This window comes from Heptranchias perlo, chromosome 25 (assembly GCF_035084215.1).
Source record: "Heptranchias perlo isolate sHepPer1 chromosome 25, sHepPer1.hap1, whole genome shotgun sequence".
Lineage (NCBI taxonomy): Eukaryota > Metazoa > Chordata > Chondrichthyes > Hexanchiformes > Hexanchidae > Heptranchias > Heptranchias perlo.
Window position 1 is genome coordinate 616,030 of NC_090349.1, and position 17,020 is coordinate 633,049.

Here is a 17,020-nt window from a genome sequence, read left to right on the forward strand (position 1 = left end):
ATAGAAAGTCTCATATCTAAGTTTGCCGATGACACAAAGATTGGTGGCATTGTAAGCAGTGTGGATGAAATCATAAAATTTCAAAGCGATATTGATAGTTTAGGTGAATGGGCAAAACTGTGGCAAATGGAATTCAATGTAGACAAATGTGAGGTTATCCATTTTGGATCAAAAAAGGATAGAACAGGGTACTTTCTAAATGGTAAAAAGTTAAAAACAGTGGATGTCCAAAGGGACTTAGGGGTTCAGGTACATAGATCATTGAAGTGTCATGAACAGGTGCAGAAAATAATCAAGAAGGCTAATGGAATGCTGGCCTTTATATCTAGAGGACTGGAGTACAAGGAGGCAGAAGTTATGCTGCAGCTATACAAAACCCTGGTTAGACCGCACCTGGAGTTACTGTGAGCAGTTCTGGGCACCGCACCTCCGGAAGGACATATTGGCCTTGGAGAGAGTGCAGCGTAGGTTTACTAGAATGATACCCGGACTTCAAGGGTTAAGTTACGAGGAGAGATTACACAAATTGGGGTTGTATTCTCTAGAATTTCGAAGGTTAAGGGGTGATCTGATCGAAGTTTATAAGATATTAAGGGGAACGGATAGAGTGGATAGAGAGAAACTATTTCCGCTGGTTGGGGATTTTAGGAGTAGGGGGCACAGTCTAAAAATTAGAGCCAGATCTTTCAGGAGCGAGATTAGAAAACATTTCTGCACACAAAGGGTGGTAGAAGTTTGGAACTCTCTTCTGCAAACAGCAATTGATACTAGCTCAATTGCTAAATTTAAATCTGAGATAGATAGCTTTTTGGCAATCAAAAATATTAAGGGATATGGGCGAAAGGCAGGTATATGGAGTTAGATCACAGATCAGCCATGATCTTATCAAATGGTGGAGCAGACACGAGGGGCTGAATGGCCTACTCATGTTCCTATGTTCCTATGTAAACCAAAATTCTGCCTGCCTGCTCAGGTGGTTATGAAAGATTTGAAGAAGAGCAGGGGAGTTCTCCCAGTGCCACCATTGCTATTTGTGGGATCTTGCTGTGTGCAATATTGGCTGCTGCATTTCCTACATTACAACAGTGACTGCACTTCATAAATACTTCATTGGCTGTGAAGTGCTTTGGGACAGTGTGAAAGGCGCTATATAAATGCAAATTCATTCTTCGTTATTGGGCCTGTGCCATTGGTACATATGTTTGGTGAAATTGCTGACTTTGTTGGCTCCATGACAGATTACCACCCAGTCAATCTGCTTTTAAGTTCCTGCTCTCAGTTTACAGTCTCAACTCTGTTTGAAAGTAATGATCCATGGAGACTGAGGGAAGGTGGATCAGGGCCAGCACAGAAATCCGAAGAACGGAGGGAAGAATCGTCATTAAAACCAATGTCTGAGTCATTGAGATACAGCCACCAAACCAACATCAACACATCCAGGTGCAGTTTTAAATCAGCAACTCTCCCGACAAACAAGATTCAGAGATCCACCTTCAGACTCTGTAAATACACATTACCAAGAAATAAGGACTTTTCCCAGGCTCCCCTGGACTAAATGATAAGCTAAATTCCCCACAGAAGATGAGATGCTTTGACATGCAAAGCAGCAGGTTACAACACAAGAATGGAATGCTCTTTTGAAGATCCGTCTTATGTTATTGCCAGATGTCCCAAGGTGAGTCCACCTTCTGTTGGAAAGGGGCATTTTTGGCTACTTCAGCATCGTGAATGACATCTTACACCTGGGGCATGTTCCAGCTTTACAAATCCACACTCACCAAGCACTCATCTGCTCAATAAGATTGTGAAATTCACTGTGTCTTTGCCTCACGGCAGCATGAAGGGGATATTCGAATAAGTGTATTCAGACAAGGCTCATTTAAATGAGGACGTATTCAAATGAGGGAGTATTCAAAATGAGAGGGTATTCAGTTAAGGGTATTCCAATGAGAGGGTATTCCAATGAGAGGGTATTCAGTTAAGGGTATTCCAATGAGAGGGTATTCCAATGAGAGGGTATTCCAATGAGAGGGTATTCAGATGAGAGGGTATTCAGATGAGGAGGTATTCAGATGAGGAGTACATAGATAAGGGGGGATTCAGATAAGGGTGTTGTTGCTGCTGTTCATGGTGGGGAGTTACCTCACAGCCGTTAATCCTTCCAGGGGGATGGAGTATAAAAGCAGGGAAGTCATGCTACAATTGTACAGGCTGGTGAGACCACACCTGGAGTACTGCGTACAGTTCTGGTGCCCTTATTTGAGGAAGGACATACTTGCATTGGAGGCAGTTCAGAGAAGGTTCACTCGGTTGATTCCGGGTATGGAAGGGTTGTCTTATGAGGAAAGATTGAACAGGTTGGGTCTATACTTGTTGACTCGATAGGGTAGGTGCTGAGAGGATGTTACCCCTCATGGGGGAATCTAAAACTAGGGGGCATAGTCTCAGAATAAGGGGTCGCTCGTTTAAGATGGAAATGAGGAGGAATTTCTTCTCCCAGAGGGTCATGAATCTTTGGAATTCTTTACCCCAAAAAGCTGTGGAGGCTGAGTCATTGAATACATTCAAGGCTGAGTTAGACAAATTTTTGATCAGCAAGAGAGTCAAAGGATATGGGGAAAAGGCGGGAAAGTGGAGTTGAGGTGAAAATCAGATCAGCCATGATCTCATTGAATGGCGGAGCAGGCTCGAGAGGCCGAATGGCCTACTCCTGCTCCTATCTCTTATGGTCTTCTTGTCTTATGGTGATGGTGTCGTGCACCAGCTCTACACAGATATCTATATCACCTATATATAAACCCAGACAGACTGTACAGTATATAATATAAAGAATGAGTTATGGGCTGGAATCTAATCATGGTGATCAGGTAATGAGTTGCAGCCCAATCGCAACAGTCTGAACTCAATCATCTTCATTCTTTGGGTTTGTGACTTCCACTTATCAAAAGGCAACTTAGATTGATCCAAATGAGCTTTCCTATGAGGATTGAGAAGAGGAGGAGGCTGAGACTTCCAGCCAAAATGAAGATAAAGATGAAGATGAAGATGAGGTGTAAATAGTCTCCTCAGAAACACCAACTATTACCTGAAATGTATCTGAATCTCTGGGAAATTCCTCATCGACCCTCCCGAGATATTCGAGCTCCAGGACCCCAGGGTGACTGATAATCACTCGTCTTCGTTAACCCACCCACCATCCATAAATCAAGATATTTGCCACTCACAGGAGCTCATCCCACTCCTTTTGGGACACTTGAGCCAATCCACACTCGCTGAGTACATTGACAACTTATTCTAGAGGTCAATGACTTTCTACGAAAAGAGGTATTTAGAAAGAGAGGCTCCAAGAGTTGGGGATATTTTCATTAGAGAAGCATAGGCTTAGAAGAGATTTGATTGAGGCTTTTAAAATGAGGAAGTAATTAGATTCTGACTAATTGGAAAACTAATTTGAGATAGATAGGGATGAGGAAGAAGAGGCCACATGTATAAATGATGTAACTGAAGAGTCAGGTTAGATGGCAGGTTACAAGTTCCACAACTGTGAAGTCCTGAGAAATAATGAGCTGGAGTAGGAGACAGTGAGGGGACATCTGATGGTGCAGTGAGGGCAGTGTGTTGGTAGTTTAGGTATCCTTCGCATTTTAAAATCACAGAACAATGCCTGGTGATTACTGCCCGTTGCCAAGGCAATCACAGTGAGCAGACAGAAAGGTGTCACCTAAAAAGGCCACCGAATATACAAACCCCCAAAAACAAAAAAAGAGAGAGAGTGAGAGAGATAAGGAAGACAGTCAATGACCCGTTATATTAAAAACAGATAACATTTGTTCGCTGGTGGGATTACGTATAGTGTGACATGAACCCAAGATCCCGGTTGAGGACGTCTCGGCACTCTACACCAGTATCCCCCACGATGACGGCATCGCTGCAACAGCATCAATACTCAACACCAACAACAGCCAATCTCCAGACGCCATCCTACAACTCATCCGCTTCATCCTGGATCACAATGTCTTCACCTTCAATAACCAGTTCTTTACCCAAACACACGGAACAGCCATGGGGACCAAATTCGCACCCCAATACGCCAACATTTTCATGCACAAGTTCGAGCACGACTTCTTCACTGCACAGGACCTCCAACCAACACTATACACCAGATACATCGACGACATTTTCTTCCTATGGACCCACGGCGAAGAATCACGAAAGAGACTACACGATAACATCAACAAGTTCCATCCCACCATCAAGCTCACCATGGACTACTCCTCAGAATCAGTTTCTTTCTTGGACACACGAATCTCCATCAAAGACGGGCACCTCAGCACCTCACTCTACCGCAAGCCCACGGACAACCTCACGATGCTCCACTTTTCCAGCTTCCACCCCCAACCACGTCAAAGAGGCCATCTCCTATGGACAGGCCCTGTGAATACACAGGGTCTGCTCAGACGAGGAGGAACGCGATGGACACCTACAGACGCTGAAAGACGCCCTAGTAAGAACGGGATATGACGCTCGACTCATCGATCGACAGTTCCGACGGGCCACAGCGAAAAATCGCATAGACCTCCTCAGAAGACTAACACGGGACGCAACCAACAGAGTACCCTTCGTCGTCCAGTACTTCCCCGGAGCGGAGAAACGACGCCATGTTCTCCGCAGCCTTCAACATGTCATCAATGATGACGAACACCTCGCTATGGCCATCCCCACACCTCCACTACTCGCCTTTAAACAGCCACCCAACCTCAAACAGACCATCGTTCACAGCAAATTACCCAGCTTTCAGGAGAACAGCGTCCACGACACCACACAACCCTGCCACGGTAACCTCTGCAAGACATGCCAGATCATCGACACAGATACCACCATCACACGAGAGGACACCACCCACCAGGTGCACGGTTCATACTCCTGTGACTCGGCCAACGTTGTCTACCTCATACGTTGCAGGAAAGGATGCCCCAGAGCATGGTACATTGGCGAGACCATGCAGACGCTGCGACAACGGATGAACGGACACCGCGCAACAATCGCCAAACAGGAGGGTTCTCTCCCTGTCGGGGAACACTTCAGCAGTCATGGACATTCAGCCACCGACCTTCGGGTAAGTATACTCCAAGGCGGCCTTCGAGTCACACGACAACGCAAAATCGTCGAGCAGAAATTGATAGCCAAGTTCCGCACCCATGAGGACGGCCTCAACCGGGATCTTGGGTTCATGTCACACTACACGTAACCCCACCAGCGAACAAATGTTATCTGTTTTTAATATAACAGGTCATTGACTGTCTTCCTTATCTCTCTCTCTCTTTTTTTGTTTTTGGGGGGTTTGTATATTCGGTGGCCTTTTTAGGTGACACCTTTCTGTCTGCTCACTGTGATTGCCTTGGCAACGGGCAGTAATCACCAGGCTTTGTTCTGTGATCTTAAAATGCGAAGGATTCGAAAATGTTAATTCCACACCGTTCACCTGAGGAAGGAGGAAGCCTCCGAAAGCTTGTGGGATTAAAAATAAAATTGTTGGACTATAACTCGGTGTTGTAAAATTGTTTACAATTGTCAACCCCAATCCATCACCGGCATCTCCACATCTTGGTAGTTTAGGATTAACAAGAAAGGAAAGTTCAGAGGAGCACTAGTCATAGAAGAGAGAGAGTGAGATGGAGGAAGAGAGAGAGAGACAGGGAGAAAGAGAGAGACAGGTAGAGAGAGAGAGAGACAGGGAAAGAGAGAGAGAGTCAGGGAGAGAGAGAGAGACAGGGGGAGAGAGGGAGAGAGAGAGAGAGAGAGACAGGGAGAAAGAGAGAGTCAGGGAGAGAGAGATAGAGAGACAGGGAAAGAGAGAGAGTCAGGGAGAGAGAGACAGGGAAAGAGAGAGAGAGTGTCAGAGGGAGAGAGGGAGAGAGAGAGAGAGACAGGGAAAGAGAGAGAGTCAGGGAGAGAGAGAGAGACAGGGAAAGAGAGAGAGACAGGGAGAGAGAGAGAGTCAGGTAGAGAGAGAGAGAGACAGGGAGAGAGAGAGACAGGGAAAGAGAGAGAGACAGGGAAAGAGAGAGAGAGAAAGAGAGGGAAAGAGAGAGAGTCAGGTAGAGAGAGAGACAGACAGGGAGAGAGGGAGAGAGACAGGGAAAGAGAGTCAGGGAGAGAGGGAGAGGGAGAGACAGGGATAGAGGGAGAGAGGGAGAGAGAGAGACAGGGAGAGAGAGAGAGAGACAGGGAGAGAGAGAGAGAGTCAGCGAGAGAGAGAGAGAGACAGGGAAAGAGAAAGACAGGGAAAGAGAGAGAGTCAGGGAGAGAGAGAGAGAGAGAGAGTCAGGGAGAGAGAGAGAGAGAGAGAGTCAGGGAGAGAGAGAGATAGAGACATGGAAAGAGAGAGAGAGTCAGGGAGAGAGAGAGAGAGAGAGAGACAGACAGACAGACAGGGAAAGAGAGAGAGCCAGGGAAAGAGAGAGAGAGAGACAGGGAGACAGAGAGAGAGAGAGAGAGAGACAGGGAGAGAGAGAGAGAGTCAGCGAGAGAGAGAGAGAGAGTCAGCGAGAGAGAGAGAGAGACAGGGAAAGAGAAAGACAGGGAAAGAGAGAGAGTCAGGGAGAGAGAGAGAGACAGGGAGAGAGAGAGAGAGTCAGGGAGAGAGAGAGATAGAGACATGGAAAGAGAGAGAGTCAGGGAGAGAGAGAGAGAGAGACAGACAGGGAAAGAGAGAGAGCCAGGGAAAGAGAGAGAGAGACAGGGAGAGAGAGAGAGAGAGAGACAGGGAGAGAGAGAGACAGAGAGAGAGACAGGGACAGGGAGAGAGAGAGAGAGAGAGAGACAGGGAGACAGAAGGAGAGAGAGAGACAGGGAGAGAGAGAGAGACAGGGAGAGAGAGAGAGACAGAGAGAGAGAGACAGGGAGAGAGACAGAGAGAGACAGGGAGACAGAGAGAGAGAGAGAGACAGGGAGAGAGAGAGAGAGTCAGCGAGAGAGAGAGAGAGACAGGGAAAGAGAAAGACAGGGAAAGAGAGAGAGTCAGGGAGAGAGAGAGAGAGACAGGGAGAGAGAGAGAGTCAGGGAGAGAGAGAGATAGAGACATGGAAAGAGAGAGAGAGTCAGGGAGAGAGAGAGAGACAGACAGACAGGGAAAGAGAGAGAGATAGAGACAGGGAGAGAGAGAGATAGAGACAGGGAGAGAGAGAGATAGAGACAGGGAGAGAGAGAGATAGAGACAGGGAGAGTTAGAGAGAGTCAGGGAACACTGATGTCGGGAGACAGGCACCAGGTGGGAGCATAAGAGGAGTAGACCATTCAGCCCCTCGAGCCATTCAATTACACCACGGTTGATCTGCACCTCAACTCCATTTTCCCGTTTTTGCTCCATAATCCTTGATACCCTTACCCAACAAAAATCAATCAATTCCAGACTTGAAAGCTCCAATTAATCCCCAGCATCCACAGCCTTTTGGGGGAGAGAATTCCAGAATTCACTCCCCTTTGTGTGAAGAAATGGTTCCTGATTTCACTCCTCTAATTTTAAGATTATGCCCCCTTGTTTGTGATCCCCCACCAGAGGGAATAGTTTCTCTCGATCTATCCTTTTATCATTTTAAACACCTCAATTAGATCACCCCTCACCCATCTAAACTCAAGACAATACAAGCCTAGTCTATGCAATGTCCTCATAATTTAACCCTTTTAGCTCCGGTCTCATTCTGGTGAATCTGCGCTGTACCTCCTCCAAGGCCAATATATCCTTCCTGAGGTGAGGTGCCCAGAACTGACATTACTCTAGATGAGGTCCAATCAGAGCTCTGTATAACTGAAGCATCACTCCTTCTCCTTTATAATCCAGCCCTCTTGTGATAAAGGCCAACATTCCATTAGCCTTTTTGATTATTTTTTGTACCTGTGCACTACACTTTTAGTGATTTATATACATGATCTCACAAATCCCTTTGCTCTTCCACAGTTCCTAGCCTCTCGCCATTTAGAAAATATTCCGATTTATTTTTCTTGGATCCAAAGTGGACGACCTCACACTGAACTCCATCTGCCACAGTTTTGGCAACTCCCTTAATCTGTCAATGTCTTTTTGTAACTTCTTGCTCCCATCTACAATTTAGTGTCATCTGCAAACATGGATATACGATTCTCCATTCCTTCATCCAAGTCATTGATATACATGACCAGAAGCTGACCATTCTCTTTATCCCTACTCTCTGTCTCCGACCTCCCAACCAAGTCACAAGATTATCTCCAATTCCATGCACTCTCATTTTGCCAATAATCTCTTGTGTGGAACCTGATCAAATGCCTTCTGGAAGCGATATAGACAAGATCCATAGCCCCTCCCCTGTCCACCATGTTAGTGACCTCCTCAAAAAATTCAACTATATTGTCAGCCATGACCTCCCCGTCACAAATCCACTTACCTCGTTTGTTGGCCATAATTGCTTAACTGCACAAGTGGAGCTTTTGCTTTTTAGGGGTCTGTCCTGGTTTTGTATCGTAACAAATACTTCTTTGAATACTTCCCACTGTCGGTTTACCCATTAACATTTCAGACCAGTTTACTGCGGTCAATTCATTTCTCATCCCTTTGAAGTTTGTCTTACTTAAATTTAAAACCTTGGTTTGTGACCCTCTCTTCTCCGTCTCAAACCTAATATCAAATTCAATCATATTACGGTCACTATTCATAAGATGTTCCCTTATCGTCAGATTGTTAACTAATTCTGGTTCATTACTCATCACTAAATTCAGTATGGCCTTATAACTTGTCAATTCTAAAACATCATTCCAGGAAACTGTCCTGATTGCATTCTAGAAATTCGCTACTTTTACTACCTACACTGTTCTGCTTCTCCCAGTCTGTGAAAATTAAAATCACCCATTATAACCACATTGTTTTTTCTACATGCTGCCCTGATCTCCATATTTATACACCCCTTCCCCCCACTACATCACTACTAATAGGAGGTCTGTAGAAAACTCCCACCAGGGATTTAGGAGATGAATTGCCTAGGCAACAAGCTTTGCCTTATATCCCATGTATTAGTGTGAGAGAGGGGTCACAAAAGCTCCTGCAGGTATGGAAACACAGCTGGTGTCCATGGAGATGGATGAGGATTTTGTGAGTTAGGCGTCCTTTATGTTTGATGGCTGAACTCTTTAGAAGGCCTTGGGGAAGCTTGGCCTGATTGATTAACTTTGTTTCAAGTAAGCAAGGTGCAGTGAAATCACATTGTACATTTATTCAGGTTACATTTCAACGACCTGTGCTCCGAACCAAAGTCCCAGGAACATGAAACAAAGTTTCATAACTTCTGGGAGGGGAGCATGCGATTCACTCTACAAAGGGCTACATCTGGGATTGATTTACCCAATCCTTCAGAAAGAAATTGTATTAAATCAACAAGAACATTATTCCAAATGAATCCAAGAAGGAGACTCCGCAGGGATTGATTCCTCCTCCCGTCTACATAATGAATAACACATTTCTTGCTTTCCCAGGCTAAAGACTCAGAGACGCTCCATATTATGATAATGGTGACCCTGAGCTGCGAACGTTGATCGATGTTGGGGTAGAGTGTGACAGCCCCCCTCCAGTACTCCCCCCCCTCATCATGTGTGAGTCTTCACCATGTCTTGACTGTGGATGTCAATACAATCATAGAAACATAGAAAATAGGAGCAAGAGTAGGCCATTCGGCCCTTCGGACCTGCTCCGCCATTCAAAATGATCATGGCTGATCGTCTAACTCAGTACCCTGTTCCCGCTTTTTCCCCATATCCCTTGATCCCTTCAGCATTAAGAAATATATCTATCTCCTCCTTGAATATATTTAATGACTTGGCCTCCACTGCCTTCTGTGGTAGAGAATTCCACAGATTCACCACCCGCTGAGTGAAGAAATTTCTCCTCATCTCAGTTCGAAATGGCATACCCCATATCCTGAGACTGTGAACCCTGGTTCTGGACTCCCCAGCATCTAGTCTGTCTGGTCCTGTTAGAATTTTATATGTTTCAATGAGATCACCTCTCATTCTTCTAAACTCGAGTGAATATAGGCCGAGTCGACCCAATCTCTCCTCATACGTCAGTCCTGCCATCCCAGGAATCAGTATGGTCAACTTTCGTTGCACTCCCTCCATGGCAAGGACATCCTTCCTCAGATAAGGAGACCAAAACTGCACACAATACTCCAGATGTGGTCTCACCAAGGCCCTGTATAACTGCAGTAAGACATCCCTGCTCCTGTACTCAAATCCTCTTGCAATGAAGGCCAACATACCATTCGCCTTCCCAACTGCTTGCTGCACCTGAATGCTCGCTTTCAGCGACTGGTGTACAAGGACACCCAGGTCTCGTTGCACCTCCCTTTTCCCTCTATCATCATTCAGATAATAATCTGCCTTTCTGTTTTTACAACCAAAGTGGATAACCTCACATTTATCCACGTTATACTGCATCTGCCATGTTCTTGCCCACTCACCCAACTTGTCTAAATCATATTGGAGCCTCTTTGCATCCTCCTCACAGCTCACATTCCACCCCAGCTTTGTGTCGTCTGCAAACTTGGAAATGTTACATTTAGTTCCCTCATCCAAATCATTGATATATATTGTGAATAGCTGGGGCCCAAGCACTGATCCCTGCGGTACCCCACTAGTCACTGCCTGCCAACCGGAAAAAAACCCGTTTATTCCTACTCTCTGTTTCCTGTCTGTCAACCAATTCTCAATCCATGCCAGTATATTCCCCCCAATCCCATATGCTTTAATTTTTCACACTAACCTCTTGTGTGGGACCTTATCAAAAGCCTTCTGAAAATCCAAATACACCACATCCACTGGTTCTCCCCTATCTATTCTACTAGTTACATCCTCAAAAAAACTCCAGTAAATTTGTTAAGCATGATTTCCCTTTCATAAACCCATGCTGACTTTGTCCAATCCCGTTAATGCCTTCCAAGTGTTCTGTTATCACATCTTTTATAATAGACTCTAGCATTTTCCCCACTACTGATGTTAGGCTAACTGGTCTGTAATTCCCTGTTTTTTCTCTCCCTCCTTTTTTAAATAGTGGGGTTGCATTTACCACCCTCTAATCTGCAGGAACTGTTCCAGAGTCTATAGAATTTTGGAAGATGATCACCAATGCATCCACTATTTCTAGGGCCACTTCCTTTAGTACTCTGGGATGTAGATTATCAACTGGGGATTTGTCAGCCTTTAGCCCCATTAATTTCCCGAGCACTATTTTTTTACCAATACTGGTTTCCTTCAGTTCCTCCCTCTCACCAGACCCTTGGTTCCCTAACATTTCTGGGAGGTTATTTGTGTCCTCCTTTGTGAAGACAGAACCAAAGTATGTGTTTAATTGTTCTGCCATTTCTTTGTTCCCCATTATAATTTCTCCCATTTCTGACTGTAAGGGACCTACATTTGTCTTCACTAATCTTTTTCTCTTAACACATTTATAGAAGCTTTTACAGTCAGTTTTTATGTTCCCGGCTAGTTTACTCTCATACTCTATTTTTCCCCTCTTAATCAATCTCTTTGTCCTCCTTTGCTGAATTCTGAACTGCTCCCAATCCTCAGGCTTGCCGCTTTTTCTGGCAATTTTATACGTCTCCTCTTTGGATCTAATATTATCCCTAATTTCTTTTGTAAGCCACGGTTGAGCCACCTTTCCTGTTTTATTTTTGCGCCAGACAGGAATGAATAATTGTTGTAATTCCTGCACACGTTCTTTAAATATTAGCCATTGCCTATCCACCGTCATCCCTTTTAGTAAAGTTCCCCAATCTATCATAGCCAACTCGCACCTCATACTTTAGTAATTTCCTTTATTTAGATTCAGGACCCTAGTTTTGGATTCAACTACTTCACTCTCCATCTTAATGAGGAATTCTATTATGTTATGGTCGCTCTTCCCTAAGGGACCCCGCACAACAAGATTGTTAATTAATCCTTTCTCATTGCACAATACCCAGTCTAGGATCGCCTGTTCTCTAGTTGGTTCCTCAACGTATTGGTCTAGAAATCCATCACGTACACACTCCAGGAATTCCTTCCCCACGGTATTATTGCTAATTTAGTTTGACCAATCTATAAGTAGATTAAAGTCACCCATGATTATAGTTGTACTCTTCTTGCATGCGTCTCTAATTTCCTGTTTAATGCCCTCCCCTACATCTCCACTACTGTTTGGGGACCTATAGACAACCCCCACCAACGTTTTCTGCCTCTTGGTGTTTCTTAGCTCCACCCATACAGATTCCATATCGTGATTTTCCGAGCCAATAACCTTCCTCACTATTGCATTGATTTCTTCCTTTACTAACAACGCTACCCCACCTCCTTTCCCTTTTTGCCTGTCCTTCCTCAATATTGAATACCCCAGGATGTTCAGTTCCCATCCTTGGTCACCCTGCAGCCATGTCTCCGTAATCGCAACTATATCATAACCATTAATATTATCTGCGTTGTTAATTCATCTATCTTATTGCGAATGCTCTGCGCATGAAGACACAATGCCTTTAGACTTGTCTTTTTAAGATTGCTAGTCATCTTAGTTTTATTTTGCACTATGGCCCTATTTGTTTTTTGCCCTTGTTTTCTCTGCCTTCCACTATTGCTTCTTCCAGTTCTGTCTTTTGTTTCTCCCTCCTCTGTCTCCCTGCTCAGGTTCCAATCCCCCTGCCATTCTCGTTTAAACCTTCCCCAACAGCACTAGCAAACACCCCTGCGAGGACATCAGTCCCGGTCCTGCTCGGGTGTAACCCGTCTCGCTTGTACAGGTCCCACCTTCCCACAATCAACCTGACCCAGTCCTGGCCTTCTTCACCAATTGGGACAAACAGTCGAAATGGTTGCATGCCTGTGAGTTTGGAATGTAGATCCAAGAAATGGAGTGCTGCCTGATTTCGATAAGTTAGGGGAATGGGCCTGTGTGTGACAGATATCCTTCATAAGCAGTGTGTTCCCCACTAAGGCCTAGGAAACTCCAGGTGTATGTCTACAATGCAGGGGTACTCACTAAAGGTCACACAGCAGGACAGAAACATGGAGGTCGTAAATGGATAAATCACTGAAAGTCCACAAGGAATGCGACAAGACCACTGGGAAAGATTATGGGGTTTTAGGACAGTCCAATATAACACTACAAATGCCATATTATAGTTGTACAAGTCTTTGCTCTCACAACGAATGGGAAAATTTCATCAACTTTGCTTCCAATTTCCACCCTTCCCTCACCTTCACATGGTCCATCTCCGACTCTTCCCTTCCCTTCCTTGATTTCTCTATCTCCATTTCTGGGGATAGGCTGTCAACTAATATCTATTATAAGCCCACCGACTCCCACAGCTATCTTGATCACACTCCCTCCCACCCCGCTTCCTGGAAGGACTCTATTCTCTTCTCCCAGTTTCTCCATCTCCTTCCATGACACCCTAGTCAACTCTTCCATCACCCGCTCTCCTCCCCATGGCACCTTCCCGTGCGAGCGCAGGAGATGCAACACCTGCCCCTTTACCTCCTCCCTTCCCACCATCCAGGGCCCCAAACACTTCTTCCAGGGAAACAGGGGTTTATTTGTACTTCTTTCAATTCAGTATACTGTATTCGCTGCTCACGATGTGGTCTCCTCTACATTGGGGAGATCAAACGCAGATTGGGTGATCGCTTCGCTGAACACCTCCGCTCAGTCCACACGCGTGACCCTGACCTGCCGGTCGCTTGTCATTTTAATTCCCCTTCCCACTCCCACTCTGACCTCTCTGTCCTCAGCCTCTTACGCTGTTCCAATGAAGCTTAACGGAAGCTCAAGGAGCAGCACCTCATGTTTCGATTCGGCACTTTACAACCTTCCGGACTCAACACTGGTTTCAATAACTTCAGATCAGAACCACTGCTCCCATTTTTTCGGACAGCAGGTGCTGGTAATGTTTTTGCTGTAGCCATTTACAGCTCCTCTGGACCCATCTTCTGTTTCTTTACTTGTCCCATTCCCACCCTCCTTGCTTTGCACCATCATCCCTTTTGTCATTTAACCACTCCTGCCCTCCACCCTATCACAGGCCTTCCCTTTTGTTCTTTCGTCCCCTCCCCCTCCCCCTTTTCCTGGCTCTGTATTTGCTTGAAAACTGTTTAAACTTCAACTTCTTCCAGTTCTGATGAAAGGTCATCGACCTGAAACATTAACTGTTTCTCTCTCCACAGATGCTGCCTGACCTGCTGAGGATTTCAAGCAATCTCTGTTTTATTTGGTACAGCCACATGTGGAGAACGGTGCCCAGTTTTTGTCTTCATACATGTCAGAGGAGAAGTTACAAGAGGCTGAGCAAAGTGATAGCCAATCTTACAGCTCTTCCTTACAAAGAGAGGCTCCAAGAGTTGGGGATATTTTCATAGAGAAGAATAGGCTTAGAAGCATTTGACCGAGTGTGGCACCAAGGAGCCCTAGTAAAATTGAAGTCAATGGGAATCAGGGGGGAAACTCTCCAGTGGCTGGAGTCATACCTGGCACAAAGGAAGATAGTAGTGGTTGTTGGAGGCCAATCATCTCAGCCCCAGGACATTGCTGCAGGAGTTCCTCAGGGCAGTGTCCTCGGCCCAACCATCTTCAGCTGCTTCATCAATGACCTTCCCTCCATCATAAGGTCAGAAATGGGGATGTTCGCTGATGATTGCACAGTGTTCAGTTCCATTCGCAACCCCACAATTAATGAAGCAGTCCGAGCCCGCATGCAGCAAGACCTGGACAACATCCAGGCTTGGGCTCATAAGTGGCAAGTAACATTCGCGCCAGATAAGTGCCAGGCAATGACCATCTCCACCAAGAGAGAGTCTAACCACCTCCCCTTGACATTCAATGGCATTACCATCGCCGAATCCCTCACCATCAACATCCTGGGGGTCACTATTGACAAGAAACTTAACTGGACCAGCCACATAAATACTGTGGCTACGAGAGCAGGTCAGAGGCTGGGTATTCTGCAGCGAGTGACTCACCTCCTGACTCCCCAAAGCCTTTCCACCAACTACAAGGCACAAGTTAGGAGTGTGATGGAATACTCTCCACTTGCCTGGATGAGTGCAGCTCTAACAACACTCAAGAAGCTCGACACCATCCAAGATAAAGCAGCCCGCTTGATTGGCACCCCATCCACCACCCTAAACATTCACTCCCTTCACCACTGGTGCACTGTTGCTGCAGTGTGTACCATCCACAGGATGCACTGCAGCAACTCACCAAGGCTTCTTCGACAGCACCTCCCAAACCCACGACCTCTACCACCTAGAAGGACAAGGGCAGCAGGCACATGGGAACAACACCACCTGCACGTTCCCCTCCAAGTCACACACCATCCCGACTTGGAAATATATCGCCGTTCCTTCATCGTCGCTGGGTCAAAATCCTGCAACTCCCTTCCTAACAGCGCTGTGGGAGAACCTTCACCACACGGACTGCAGCGGTTCAAGAAGGCGGCTCACCACCACCTTCTCAAGGGCAATTAGGGATGGGCAATAAATGCCGGCCTCGCCAGCGACGCCCACATCCCATGAACGAATAAAAAAAAGAGAGATATGATTGAGGCTTTTAAAATGAGGAAGGGATTAGATTCTGACGAATTGGATTAGATTTGGTCTGTGGTCAGGGACAGGAGGAGGTGACTGCGAGCCAGGTAGCTTTGGGAACACAGGACACGGTGATGGAGGAGCCTCAGCCTTTGACCTTGTCCAACAGGTTATATATTGCTACCGATATTGATGAGAACAAAAACTGCAGGGAGGATGGGCAAACTGACCACGGCATCATGGTACAGGAGGCCATTCAAGTGGGGGGAGTAAAAAGGAATGTGGTCGTGGATAATATAGTCAGGGGGATAGACACTGTCAGGGGGATGACCGGGGGTCCTGATGGTGCCAGGGTGAAGGACTTCTCCTCATGGCTGGAAAAGAACTCAGAGCATGAAGGGGAGGATCCAGTTGTCGTGGTCCACGTACGAACCAACGACACAGACAGAACTAGGAATGAGATTCTGCTGAGGGAGTTTGAGGAGGGAGGATCCAAATTAATAAGCAGAACCTCAAAGGTAATAATCTCTGGATTACTACTTGAGCCACATGCAAATTGTTATAGGGACAAACAGATCAGAGAGTTAAATGCGGGGCTCAAAGAGTGGTGTGGGAGACAGGGGTTTCAATTCACGGGGCACTGGCACCAGTACTGGGGAAAGAGGGAGCTGTTCCATTGGGACGGGCTCCACTTAAACCGGACTGGGACCAGTGTAGGGCTTTAAACTATAAAAGGGGGTCCGGGAGGGTTCAGGTGAGGGGAAATTTATAAACCTAAAGAGAAAAGTCAAGGCATGAGAGCAGTGTAGTGATTTGGGTAAAGATAAGCAGAGTGTGAGGGAAGGGACAGAGAGTTTAATGGTAATAGTGCATCAGCGAATAAGGTCAAATCAGGGAAAAATGGTAATAAGTTAAAATTAAAGGCTCTTTATCTCAATGCACAAAGCATTGGGAACAAGATAGACAAATGGTGCAAATAGAGATAAAAGGGTTTGATCTAGTAGCTATCACTGAGACGTTGTTGCAAGGTGACCAAGGTTGGGAACTAAATATTCCAGAGCACTTAACTTTTAGAAAAGACGGACAAAATGGAAAAGGAGGGGAGTGGGGGGGGGGGGGAGGTATCCTGATGATAAAGGATGAGGTAAGGACAGTAGTGAGAAAGGATCTTGGCTCGGAAGATCGGGAAGTAGAGTCAGTCTGGGTGGAAATAAGAAATAACAAGGGGCAGAAAACACCGGTGGGAGTGGGTAACAGGCCCCCGAACAGTAGATATACTGTTGGACAGAGTATTTATCAAGAGATAAGAGGAGCTTGTAACAAAGGTAATGCAATAATCGTGGGGGACTTCAATCTTCATATAGACTGGACAAATCAAATTCACAAAGGTAGTTTGTTGGACGAGTTCATGGAATGAATTTGAGACGGTTTCCGAGAGCAATAC